At 33.7% G+C, this 12934-nt stretch overlaps 1 pseudogene; it reads right to left on the reverse strand.

Annotated features, from left to right (window-relative positions):
* Positions 1-2284: 2284 nt before the first annotated feature.
* On the reverse strand, positions 2285-5590 carry LOC116118031 (annotated as a pseudogene).
* Between the last annotated feature and the right edge of the window lie 7344 nt (positions 5591-12934).

Consider the following 12934-nt stretch of genomic DNA (forward strand, 5'->3'; position numbering starts at 1 on the left):
CTAATAGCAGACATTAGTTGTTAAAGATAACATAATTTTGTGCAAAGATAATATAAGATAATATTTTAGGTTAATGAATTGATCCTTTAATTTATTATTTAAAAGATTGATGTTATATTTATACCTTTAGTTTGTATTATCTTTAATGATCAATATCGGATAGATGGAATTTTATTTTTGTGGGTTTTAGATATTTCAGTCTTTTTCTTTCTATATTTTTTAAATAACAATAATTCTATAGCTAGAACGTCGTAGTAAATATCATTTTATTCATTGCCAGTGAATTCAGTTTTATATTTTACGATGAATGTAACAGTATTCAAACATAAGGGGTGTCCGTTGAGCTTATGAAAATTAGCTTATAAGCAACAATTGCTTATAAACTAATTTTAGCTTATAAACATTTGAAATTTTAAGCAATTACGTATTTGGTTAAAATACTTATAAGTGACTGATAAGTAGTTGACGTGTTTGGTAAAATGTGGCTTATAAGTATATTTTATTATAAAATGAATAAAAAAGGTACTACATTAAACAAGGGTATACTAAGAAATTTTAAAATTAAACAAAGATAATGTGGTAATATACTTGGTCAAACTAGCTTATAAGCAGAGTGCTTATAAGCCTAAAAAAGAAAAGTACATCTCCCCCAACTTATTTTTTTTTTTTTTGGCTTATAAGCTCAACTTATAAGCTCAAAAAAGTTATAAACAAACAGGTCAGCTTAATTTTAGAGCTTATAAGCTGGTTTGACCAACTTATAAGCTTGGACAAACACCCCCATAATCCTGACAAAATTAATGTCAATCCTGACTAAAAACATTTTACCCAGTATAATTCATATAATATATGCATGAATGTATGATTGACTTGGTCTACATATTGGATATAGTATAATACAATATCTGTTTGTGATTTGTTCAGAGTATTGACTTGAAAGGTCTTGTAATCAAGTGGCGTTTGCTATCTTTTCTCCACATAATTTCTTTTGACAAGTTGAATAACAAATCCTAGAAATTCCATGGCTAGGACTGTGCTTTACACTTGGAAACAGGAAGAGAAAAGTGGCTCTGTTTCTATCTCTGTTTGAAAGAAGATAATTTTTTTCTTTGTGGAATGAAGACTAGTTAAAAGATGGAAACAATAGACTTACAGGTAATTCTTTCTTTTTTTTTTCTTAGCTGGAATTGAGCTAGTCAACAATGTAGCCTCTTGTAATTCTAAATTAACTTAGTCTTGAAGGCATTTCTCCTAGGATTCCATTTCGAGCAATAGAACAAAACCCGATCTTATCGCAAGCTTTTAATAACATAGCTATAATCTATCATTACGTGCAACTATCTCGACCATAAAAAGAAAAAAGAGGGAGAAAGAGCAAATACACTAATAAATACTAGGAAAAAAAAAAATAGGCTTCCTACATAGGCATTGTGGAAAAAACGATTTATATCAACGGTTAGTTGTATAGATGACGTGATAAATATTATAGTATGATTTGTTCTCGTTCCTACCAAGAGATATCCGAGGATGTTATTTTATAACATACTGGAGATTAAAGTCAGATCTATCGTCTGTGGAGCAAAAACAAATCTTCTGTCGTTTTCCAATCTGAAGGAGCATCTTAAAAACAGGAACTAGGCTTCCAGAATCGAATCACCTTTGTTCTAAAAATACATGGCTTCGTTTGGTTGGATTTTGGGAATACTATTTTTAGTATTCCCAAAAAAGTTAAACAGTAAAATACTCAAAAACTCACAATATTATTCAACTTTATTCAACATTTTTTAAACCCCCTAAATTTGTTAATTCAATTAAATACCCCTAAATATTTTTAATGTTTTTGTTACAGCGACTCCGGCCACCCTCCGGCGGTGGTGGTCGGCTGTCCGTATTTGAGGGTGGATTTGGGGTGTTTTTGTTAACTTTTAATGTTTTATTATAAGGGGTGTTTTGTAAAAAAACAAACATAGGGGGTATTTTATAATTTGTAAATCCTACATCGTAATACCCGCCCAATTCAACTTTTTTTTTAACTTTTTTCAAAAAACTTTTTTCAAAAAACACAAAACTGTGAACCAAACAGAGCCCATGCCATTAGAATTACAGCTTCAGGGCAAGACCAGAAGAAAGAATATCTGAACTAGAAACATTTAAGAAGGGGATGTGTTTCTTCAAAATAATTAAAAGTTATGAACATTCCGGTAATCTACATAAACTGAAAAGAAAATCTCTTAGAAAATTGTACTCCAGTGTACATTAATCCCACATTATCAAAAACTGACCAACGCAGACGCTCTTGCATTAATTAATGCCAGATATCACTCAAATAGGAAGAAAAACTTACTTCAAGGCCTTTGATGGAGACAGTTTTGCTTGAACTGCAGCATGCCGAGCATGGATTACAAGTCTGCTGGAGAAGACTTGAAATTTAACCAACAGCGACACCAGATTCCAGCAGATCAGGTTGTAATGATCCTTCCAGTTCTTACAATTCAACCCACTGACACAAGTCCCACATTTATGAAATTCTTGTCTGGAGGTTAATGTGACCAATAAGTCATGCATGCTGGGGGACCTCTCTGTTGCTTTTACTTTTCCATTAGTTTAACGAGTGAAATCACCGACTTAACTTTCCTGCTTGCTTTTCTCATCCCATACCCTGATGCCTTACCACTTCTACGACTATATATGGCTCTGGTGAAGAACCGTCACCATGTTTTCAAGACCATGATAAGATCGACCTAAGAAAAACTCTGCTCCAGATTTGATGTCCCCTTGACGAGATGATTAACTTTCCATCACGCAATTGCAGAGTCTTCTCTGCTGCAGTTACTAGAGCAAGAGCTCCTTCCTCACCTTGCTCATCATGAATGTTTCTGAAACAACACAAAGTTTTCAAATGCAATACTTCACAAAAATAAGATCGTCTACTGGAATCTTCAATGAATTTAGAAACCTAGTGTTGCACTGAACAGTAAATCATTTCCATCTCAAAGCCTCACACAAAATGAGACACGTACCTTGCTGGTCGGTATCTTCCACATATCTAACTTAGAAGGGAAACCTTGCTTCTTCTGCCTGATTCCTTACTTCAACTGGAGAAGAACTAATCAAATCCCTAAATTCCATCACATATGCTCCTGTCCATTGACGTCCTCTAAAGAGAAAAAAAATAAAATTAACTTAAGAATCCAAGGATGAAAACATGAAACAAAATTCAGGGGTAATTACTTGAATCTATAATCATGATAGAGATGATGCTTCTAGGTTTAAAGAAAAAAGCTATATTAAACAACAAAGAACTCCAGCAACTGGTGGAGAAAGGAAATCTTATACAGTACCTGCCGAAAGCCAGCATGGCTTCAAATGGGTTATAACTGGAGCAAAGAACTCTTTGCTATCAAAAGAGCAGTTTGAGCGCAAGAAACAGTAATGAAAACATCGCATGCCACATGATAATTTTCATTACTTGTCATATAACAATATAACTTTCTTAACACGGAGGCAGACACTCTGCGTGCATCTATTAAGACTACCTCAGGAAAGTTTGCAAGTTTTGCAGGGTTTGGTCTTCCCATAGCAAAAGTATAGGTCTTTTTCCCTGCTTTGGTGATCAACTTTTCATTGATGATCATATCAAGGTAACCAGCTGCATCGAATAGTAGCAAAATTAGTTCTCCACCTCATGATCATAATCGAAGTTGCGATTAAACCCTAAGCATAAATGAAGTTTAAAACCAAGAAAACCAAGAAACATATTATGTACAACAAATCAATTTTAACAATGTCGCACTAAGAAGACGTCTTACTCTTTAAAGTGTACAAATAATGAAATTGGTGACTTGAGTTTATTTATTTTGCTAGTGTTCTTGGGTATTGCCAACTATTTCATTCTCAGGATTATTTAGAGAATCAATTAAAAAGCATATGAACAAAGAAGAAAATTACAATATTATCAATGAAATTGACCCGAGTACTACTCTATATACATTTACCTACCCAGCTGTGCACAACATAAACTTAGAAGCCCATGGTTAATTCTTATGCAATTTGTATGCAACATATGAAAGACTAAAGAATCATAGAAATTTCAACATACCAACACCAAGAGTTCCAACCAAAATTCCAATAATGTTAGCTCCTTTGCTTTCCACCCAAGTATATCTGAAAGAATTGTTGCTGACACAGTGAATCACACAATAATGCAAAAAAATAAAATAAAAATAATATAAAGAAAGTAGAGATAGATTATATATCTATTTCTCACATAAAAATATATAGGTATAAATTTCAGAACACAAGGAAATAACAGGTAAGTTGGTTAGGGGAAGATGAAATTGTTGAAATAGTACCTCCGCTTAAGAATTCTTAACCGGTGAGATACATCTGTCACCAAGCGTCCTCTGCGCGTCATATCTGACTAAAACCAGCATTACGACATCAAACAAAAACCATTGAAGAGGGAAAAGAAAATCATATCAAGTCCAGCCACATGCAAGGTAAATAATGAAACATCATTGCCAGCTAAACAAGAAGACATGAGGATGGGCACCACATTTTGCTGAATTTTAATTAATGTAAAGCAGCAGCTATTTTTCTATGTCAAAAGTATTCAGAAGAGTAAACAAAAAGGAGAGAGTGAGAGAGAGATGTTATATATGAAAATAATATCAAAGAAATTTGGCAAAAGTTTCATGACAACAAAACAGAAATTATCTACCTATTTCAGAACTGTTAAATGTCAATACGACATTTGCAAAAGCTGAATTGTCAGAGCCAATCCAGAAAAAGATAGTCCTCCATTTTAGTCCCTCTGGAATATTCCAGGTCAAGCCACCAATGGCATACCTCGTACCAGCTACTGCACCAGAATTCATCAGCAGGAGAGCCACTAGCTGTCATTTATATTATGATTTTCAGATGGATTTATAACTGTACACATAACATTAGCATAATTGATTTCTATTTAGGTCCAGACACATCAGAGCTCAATGCTTCTTTCAGTGCTTCTCTAATATGAGATTGATGTGCGTACCCAGCCCATAAGAAATCTGCACTTAAAGAAACCAATATTATTACAGTAATAGGCTGTTCAGGCAATATTTCAATACAACATAAAGAAAAAGTACGCTATTTAAATGTGGACTAGAAAGAAACACATTGTATTTTCATCTCTGACACTGTTTATGCATATAAAAGTGAAAGTCCACTCAGAAGAAAAAGATTTGAACTCTAGAATAAGAATCATACCAAAATAGGTTTCCATTTGCCAACGCATCTTTGATAGCTTTCTCCATACAATTGGGTACATTGATGGGGATCTTTCCAAAAACAAAGAATGCAGGAATGTTGAAGTCTGTAAGCAAAAGATAAAGATATTCCACTTAAGAAAACCGTATGAAGTAAAGTTCAACCATCATCAACAGTACAGAAAACAGATCACTTAACAAAATGCAGCATTCCAAAACTCAAAGCTAGCAGTTCAAGAAAAGACCACAGTACGCAAACCAAAATATATTACATTAAGTTCTTCAACCACAGTGGATAAACCTAAACTCATAACCCAGTCTTCCTGTGCCAAAAGTTTCATCTGCCTTAATCATTTTGCTACTAGACAATCTAAGTTCCATCAAGTGTGCTTAAAGTTAAAGAAAAAATTAAAAAAAAGAAAAAAGAAAAGAAAGCAAAACCGCAGAAAAATTCCATCAGCTCTATTTAACAAATTAATAGAAAGAATTGCAACATATATTTTCATTCATAATAAATATATACACCAAGAAAATTAGTATAAGAAAAACTCACGGCTAAGGACAACGTATGGCCAAAATGTATGAACACAGTCAGCATAATATGAGATGCTCCGACCTCATCAACACAACAACTCATAAGTTGTATCGCCATCACATACAATCAACATCATTGTTATCCCCATTATGTTCCTCCCCAGAATCTCTCAGAGACAAAAGCTTGGCCTTCAGAGCACGCACTACTCTTGTTGCATCCTTCAATAAATTATCCGGGAACTATAACCAAAAAAAAAAATTCTATAAATACATTACCTTATAATAATCGTAATGCACTTACATTTTCACATAAATTTTTGCTCACACGATCAAAAATTTACTCAATGTAACAAACACGATATTTATCAGACAATTTATAATTTACAAAACCAAAAGTTGGGCTTCATATGTTCGCATTTCTCGTCAGAATCACCACGTCTCAAGTTATAAAAGATATAAAGCCGCCCAATAAAATAGCATTAAAATCATGTACAAAAAAATAACAGTTACAAATATCCAACGAATATAACATTTTGCATGCATTACACATTTAGAATTAATTCGATACAGAAACTCAAATATAAGAAATAATTATACTTTACACATGTTTGTGACGTTATTGTATTTGTTAAAGAAAGGAAAAAAGAAAATTTCTTCCGCTTGGTTGGCGAGAAATATATCAGAAAAAGCAATAAAAATAACAAATTTTCATTCTTCAATTAAGAAAAGCTCAATACTTCAATGCATAACATGACGAAACTGGCTCAATTGACAATATTTTACCCTTATTTTAATTGGGAAAACATTTAATTTTTTATTTCAAAAATTACGCGCAGAGGTTTTGATAGGTTTAGTAAAGACGGATGAATAAATAAAAAAATAAAATTCAACTATGAGTTACCTGCAAAGCGACTCTGGTAAACTTTCTGCTGTAATGAAATCGGCGGTGGTGGCAATTTCGTAATGAGATCAATCTCCATGTCCGAACAGTCGCCACTCCTCTCCTCTCTTCTCAAACGCAAGTCTGTGCTGAAAGCTGAGAAGAGCGAACTGCCTGAGAGAAAAGGGTTATAATTATAAAAGTTTTAATTATTGGGTATTAAGTAATTAATCTTCGAACAGACGAAAATAACCATATAAATCAGAGACAATTTCAAGTACATTAAGTTTTCGTTTTAATAAACCACTATTGGGTGGCCTTCGAGTATTTTTAATTGTTTTAAAACTCAGGGCCGGCCGGTTGAACCAGTTAAACCGGGACCCGACCGCTTCAAAGGACCGGTTAATTTTCCGATTCACCCCAAAACCCTAAGATTTGGGAGGATGATCGGGAACAATCAATGGCTAGAAGTTAGGGCTTTTGAAGACTAAGTTCCGGTGAATGCATGGTGGTGGACAGCATTGATTTCTGGTGAGTAAATCGATCGAAAAATCGAACAAACTAGCAGCGGCAACACATGAGATTTTCCGCTATTGGCGAGGCTAACGGGGTGGGTGAGGTGGGTTTTGGTCGGGAGGAACGAGGAGTAATTTCTGGGTGATGGGGAGGTTTGTCGGCGTCGGCGTGGATGAGATTGGCGGGAATACCCACGCTAGCGTCGGTGAGATCTGGTAGAAATCGAACCTATTTCGGCCAGATCTTGGGTAGATTTTAATGGAAATGGGCTGGGGACGATCGGGGTTGCATCTGGGGTGTCGCCGCTGCTGATTAGTAGTCAGTAGATTTTCATTTGGGGTGTGTTTGATAAAGTTCAAACATGTAAGGACTTGCAGGTAATTTTTGAAGGGTATTTGTTGAGTTTTAAAATTTTTGTCAACTGATTTGACTTTGGTCACGAGACCGGAAAACTTTGCCAAGTTTCACCCCGGGTTGGGTTTTAAAAATATTGTTCTTTATGGAAAATATGGGATCTAATATAGTCTCTCAAATTCGAGTTTCATAATCCTTGATAACATAATCTCCCAAATTCGCAGTTCCCCACCACTAATAGGAATGGTCACTAAAGCTCTTATCAACCTCTAGTTCTAGAGTCTAATATGGTATCCCAAGTTTAAGTTCTCATTAGGGGGCCACTAGAGCTCTTATCCGACCTCTAGTTCTAGGGTCTAATTGGTCTACTAAGTTCAAGTTCTCACTAGTTAAGATACGTGCAAGCTAGTCGAACACCTCAGTATTAAAAAAAATAAAAAAAAAATGTTTTAATCAAGAAGTATACTACATGAGGGGTAAAATGGTGATTACAAAAAGGTTGTGTCAAAATTTGTTTTTTCAAAAGTTTTTTGAAAATTGGGGCATTTTGTTACTCTACGAGAATCTTTGGTTGTGCTGGAATTCTCACTAAACCTGAACGCTGAATTTGTTATTCACTCCAGAATAAATAACCAAAAGAGGATGAATTTGGGGCACAGTGGTCATTCTACATTAAAACCTCTTAATATTGATGAAATTTTATCTATTTTCTCTATTTATTATTATTAGAAGATGCACGTATCTTGATGGAACATGAAGTTATATTTCTCCAAATAATATAATATAGGATAATTATAATTAATTAAGAAAATTAAATTAAGTTAAAATGGGTGTACTCAGTAAAACTTGGGGGGCAGTCAAAAACGGTTTTTGAAGCGCCTCCCGACAGCCCTTCCACCGCCTTAAACGGGACTATTAATATTTTATACTTAATTTTCCTTCACGAATTTGCCTGATTAACATCAGCCCTTCACTAATCCTTCATAAAACAAAAAAAAAAAAAAACTTTCTTCAATTCCAACCTATAGAATCATTTCATGTACGTAATCCAGAATTTTTTATTTATTTTTCTCAAATTTATTAATCTAATTAGAACTCTTTTACAAATCTTTTTTTTTTTTTAAAAGATTAAATTAATTAATTTTGTTGTTTTTTTCAGGATAAGTTTGATTGTTGAATGATGAGTTGTGTTCAGGGGATGGTTTTTGCAAGCCTGGTGTGATTCTGCCGAACAGGGCTCACTTAAAGAGCGTGCCGTGCACGACAAGGCGGGCATTGGTGAAGCTGAATGCAACGACGTCGTACCGCTATTCGTGCCTAAGTTTGAAAGGGCGGCAAAAACGAGGGGTTTTTGTGTGTTCTCGGAGGGAAAGACAGTCCGAAGACGAGGAAGATAAGAAGCCCTTTCGTTTTTAGTCTTTGTGCGTATTTGTTTCGTGGTGATTTGTAAATGATTGTAATGTGTTTGATCGGAGTTCTCAAAGAGATAGATAATGGGAATGTGTTTCTTGAATTCTTGTTCGGAATTATATAGAATTCATCCCTTATGAATTACATTTTGGCTTTTTTCTTGAGAGTCCCAGACGTGCTTCGAGTCAGTTACGTTGTTTTCATACGGGTGGGACTCCTGGGGTCCTCTATCTAGATTGCTTTATGCTAACCAGAAACCATTCACATCGGTCGTAATTGATTCTAGGTTTTGTTAAAAGATTTGGCTGGCTGGTTTTGTGGTATAATCTGTCTTTCTCAATGCTCTGGGTAGTTGAATTGCATAAACTTGGTGTTTTTGGGCTGGGTTTAGAAATAACCCTATTTCAAGTGCTTTTGGAGATACATGCCTCACGATATTCTTCACATTTAGCGTCATGGCATCCGAATGGACCAAAATGCAGTTTCCATGCTCAGCATTAAGTAGAGGCATTCCACATGGCTGTTGAGTGTGCTAGTTTTTTTGGGTATTTTTTGTTTGAAAGTATCGAAGTTGGCTAGATGTGCAAATCATATTGAGATGTTTATTTGAAAAAGTCCCCTAATTTTTTTTTTCCCAAAATATAAATATATATATCAGCAATATCTCTATTCACCTGTCTTTTTTATAGAAAATTTGATAGAGCATTCGTAATGGATTTCTCAGAGTTGCCACGAGGATGTTGATTTTCCACTAAATTTGTTGTTCAGTCTTTGTGGTGTTTTCATTATGTTGGAATGACTACATTGGAGTGAACTTGTTGTACAAAAACATAAAGCAATTATTGGTTTGTATTTTTATTGGTTTAAGCTCTAATGCTTTTGAGTTGGAGAGCAAGATTGAGTGTGTCTTGTTTAGTTTTATGGTAAATGTAAATGCTGCTTCTCAGATGTTGTGCTCTCTTTAACCATTGAGAGTTTCTTTTTTCTTCTATAGCAAGAGTGGCAGTTTTTACAATTTTTTTTTTTTTTTTTTTGTTTTGTTTTGGTACATTAATGAACAGCAGCATTGCAAGGGCACAATACGAAAGCCACTATTTTTGTTGGAAACATATACTATGGAGTCCCTTATCCAATTATTAAACCTGATATTCTACTTATTATTTTCATCAGAAACGACCATGGGAAGCTTTTGGAAAAAATATGGGAAATTTGGAAGGGCGTCAATTGAGGATTTGCTTCGGCAGCAGATCGAAAAGAAAGAATATTAAATGGAAGTGGTGGCAAAAGTCCGCCACGTGGTGGTGGTGGCGGGCGGCGCGGCGGCGGAAATGGTTATGGAGATTCAGGGGGATGAAACTGGAAAACGAATATTAGCAACGATTTTTGTCATACTTGGTAAAGTGATCGTTTTTTTCTTCTTCTTCGTACTTTATTTCAGTTTGTCAGAAAATCATCTTTAAGTCTTATTCTAAATACCTAATTCAGGCTGCATAGAAATGCAAATTCTTTACGTACGCTAAGTTTTGTAGTTTTTAGATAGTAATAATCGTGGGGAAAGGTGCAGATAATGGAAGTATCATTCACCTAAAATGCATATCAGAGCTAGAAATACTGTAAATCTCTATAAACTGATATCTGCATATTCAGACAAGTCACGTGAAACAAAATATTGAAAAGAAAAAAAAAAAATCGATAGCTGCTGCCCTAAACTAATATTAAACTGTCTCTAAAACCCAAGTTTCATTTTTATTGAAAAGCACTGTGTTTATATGGTATAGATCTGTTCGTAATTGATGGTCAGCATATTTCGAGGGTTCAAATGAAATAACTACAATGTTTGGCCAAATTTCAATAAATAATTTCGTGCACGAAAAGGTGGCATGTAAGAAATGGAGGATCATGTCTTATTGGACAGGTAAAAGAACAATTCCTGGCCTATAAAAGTTTTTGATCCGCCCATATTAATCACCAAAACTTTGTGAATTGTTATGTGGATATTCAAGTGTTTTATTCTTTGTCGTTTTATACTTATCTGCAAACATTTCATGCTACATCAGTATTGTCTTTTTTTTTTTTTTTTTTTTTTTTTTTTTAATATTATCTTAATGTTGCAAGACACCACGGTTCAGTATACAAGGGATCATCGCTGCTATGGCTGAAGTAAAACACTGCTGTAGTGTAACAAAATTGTTCTGAGAAAAAAGCGATTTATGGGGATTTCAGGTCTCCTACTTCAGAAATTCTGTATCTCATGCCATATTTATTACATTGCAGTACATTTGCTTCATTGATGGTGTTGAGCTGACTCGATTAACAAACGATTACATAAAGTATCTCCTTCGAGGAAAAAAGAGTGTCCGATTAAAGAACGCAATGTACAAGTGGGAAAGGTTCTGGAAAAGCCTGACAGAGAAGGTGTGTGAGAAGTTTCGGTTAGAGATGAATACCTCAACATGGTTCCACTGTCCCAATTATAGGCGTCTTCTTCGATCTTACATATCTTCACAAAATGATGCCCAGTAATCCAACATTTTCCCCCAAGCCCTGCATTATCCTCTTTCCCTGCTTATCTTGCATATTGCCTGCAACAATGAAGTGAAACTAGCATTAGCACTTGTTTTCTGTCCTTTGAGATGGTTCAAGAGACTGGTCAATATTTCCGTCATGTCATGTCATTAGCTAAAAAAACATTTTTGTGTATAGGAATGGAAACTTTAATCTACTTAAAGATGTAAGGCATGCATTGTATTTTGTCAATGGAAATTTTTTCTTTCATGTACCATATGGTAGAAACCTAATAAATTTATATAAAAGAGATGAATTTGTATGGAAATTTTCTGCTTACAACATTATTTTTATAGAAAAATCTATTTAAATGGTTTGTGACCTATCATGTGGTTTGCATTTTCGTTTAACAAAATTCCATAAGATACCCACTTGTTCAAATTAAACTCCAAAGGCCATTACCACCTATTTTGCAAATATTTGAGGGTTTAGAAAGGGTTTTTGTTTCACACTTTAGTTTCACATACAAAATAGGGGGATTTATAGAGCATTTTCAACGGTGCTTTTTATTTTGAAGAACATCTTTCATATAAATAAATAGCATTTTCATTAATTTTAAAATATAAAGAACACAATTTTTATTCAAATTCAATAGACTCTTTAAATTTAATAAAGATGCTCTTTAGTTTTAAGAAAGAGACTTAATGGGAGAGAGAATTAATAAATATAATGTATAAGATCTTGTAGTTTATTACTTAAAATTAGGATAGAGAATAAAATTTGACTCTTTAAATGACACTTTCCCACCCTTTAAGTTTTAAAATGACACTTTCCCACCCTTTATTAGCTTATGTTATGTTTTCTATTAATATTTTATTGAAAAAACAAAAATACTTTTAATATTTGACTTTATAAATTTTTTTATTATTTTTTAATTAACCAAAAATTCAAATATTAAAAAGTCAAAAAAGAAAAAAAAATAGTCAGCTCCACCTAAAAAGTTAAAGAGTAATGTTATGAAATTATTTAAAGTTAAATAACCTTAATATTTATTTATTTATTTATAATGTCATCCATGTCTCATCACTATTATTCAATAATCTACTAAATTTATAATGTTTTTTATGTTTATTAATTAACATAAAAAATCAATATTTTTAATTAATTAAATAAATAAAGGAAAAACACATTTGAAGTTTTGAACTAATAAATAATGAGTCAAGATTTTGACTTAACTAAATTTTAATTTATAATAAACTATTTAAAGGTATTTTCATAAAAACACTAACTGAACTTGGCGAAGGGTGAGAAAACGTTATTTTGAAACTTGATGCGTGGGAAAGTGTCGTTTTGCCAGACCTTGGGTGGGAGAATGTCATTCTCCCTTTTCCCAAAGTATTGAACATAGGAGGGACAGGTTTTACACTTAGGGGCACTTTAGTCAGAGAAGGTATACTTTGGTTAGAACTAAAGAACTATCTTCTTT

Source organism: Pistacia vera, unplaced genomic scaffold (assembly GCF_008641045.1).
Source record: "Pistacia vera cultivar Batoury unplaced genomic scaffold, PisVer_v2 Contig83, whole genome shotgun sequence".
NCBI lineage: Eukaryota > Viridiplantae > Streptophyta > Magnoliopsida > Sapindales > Anacardiaceae > Pistacia > Pistacia vera.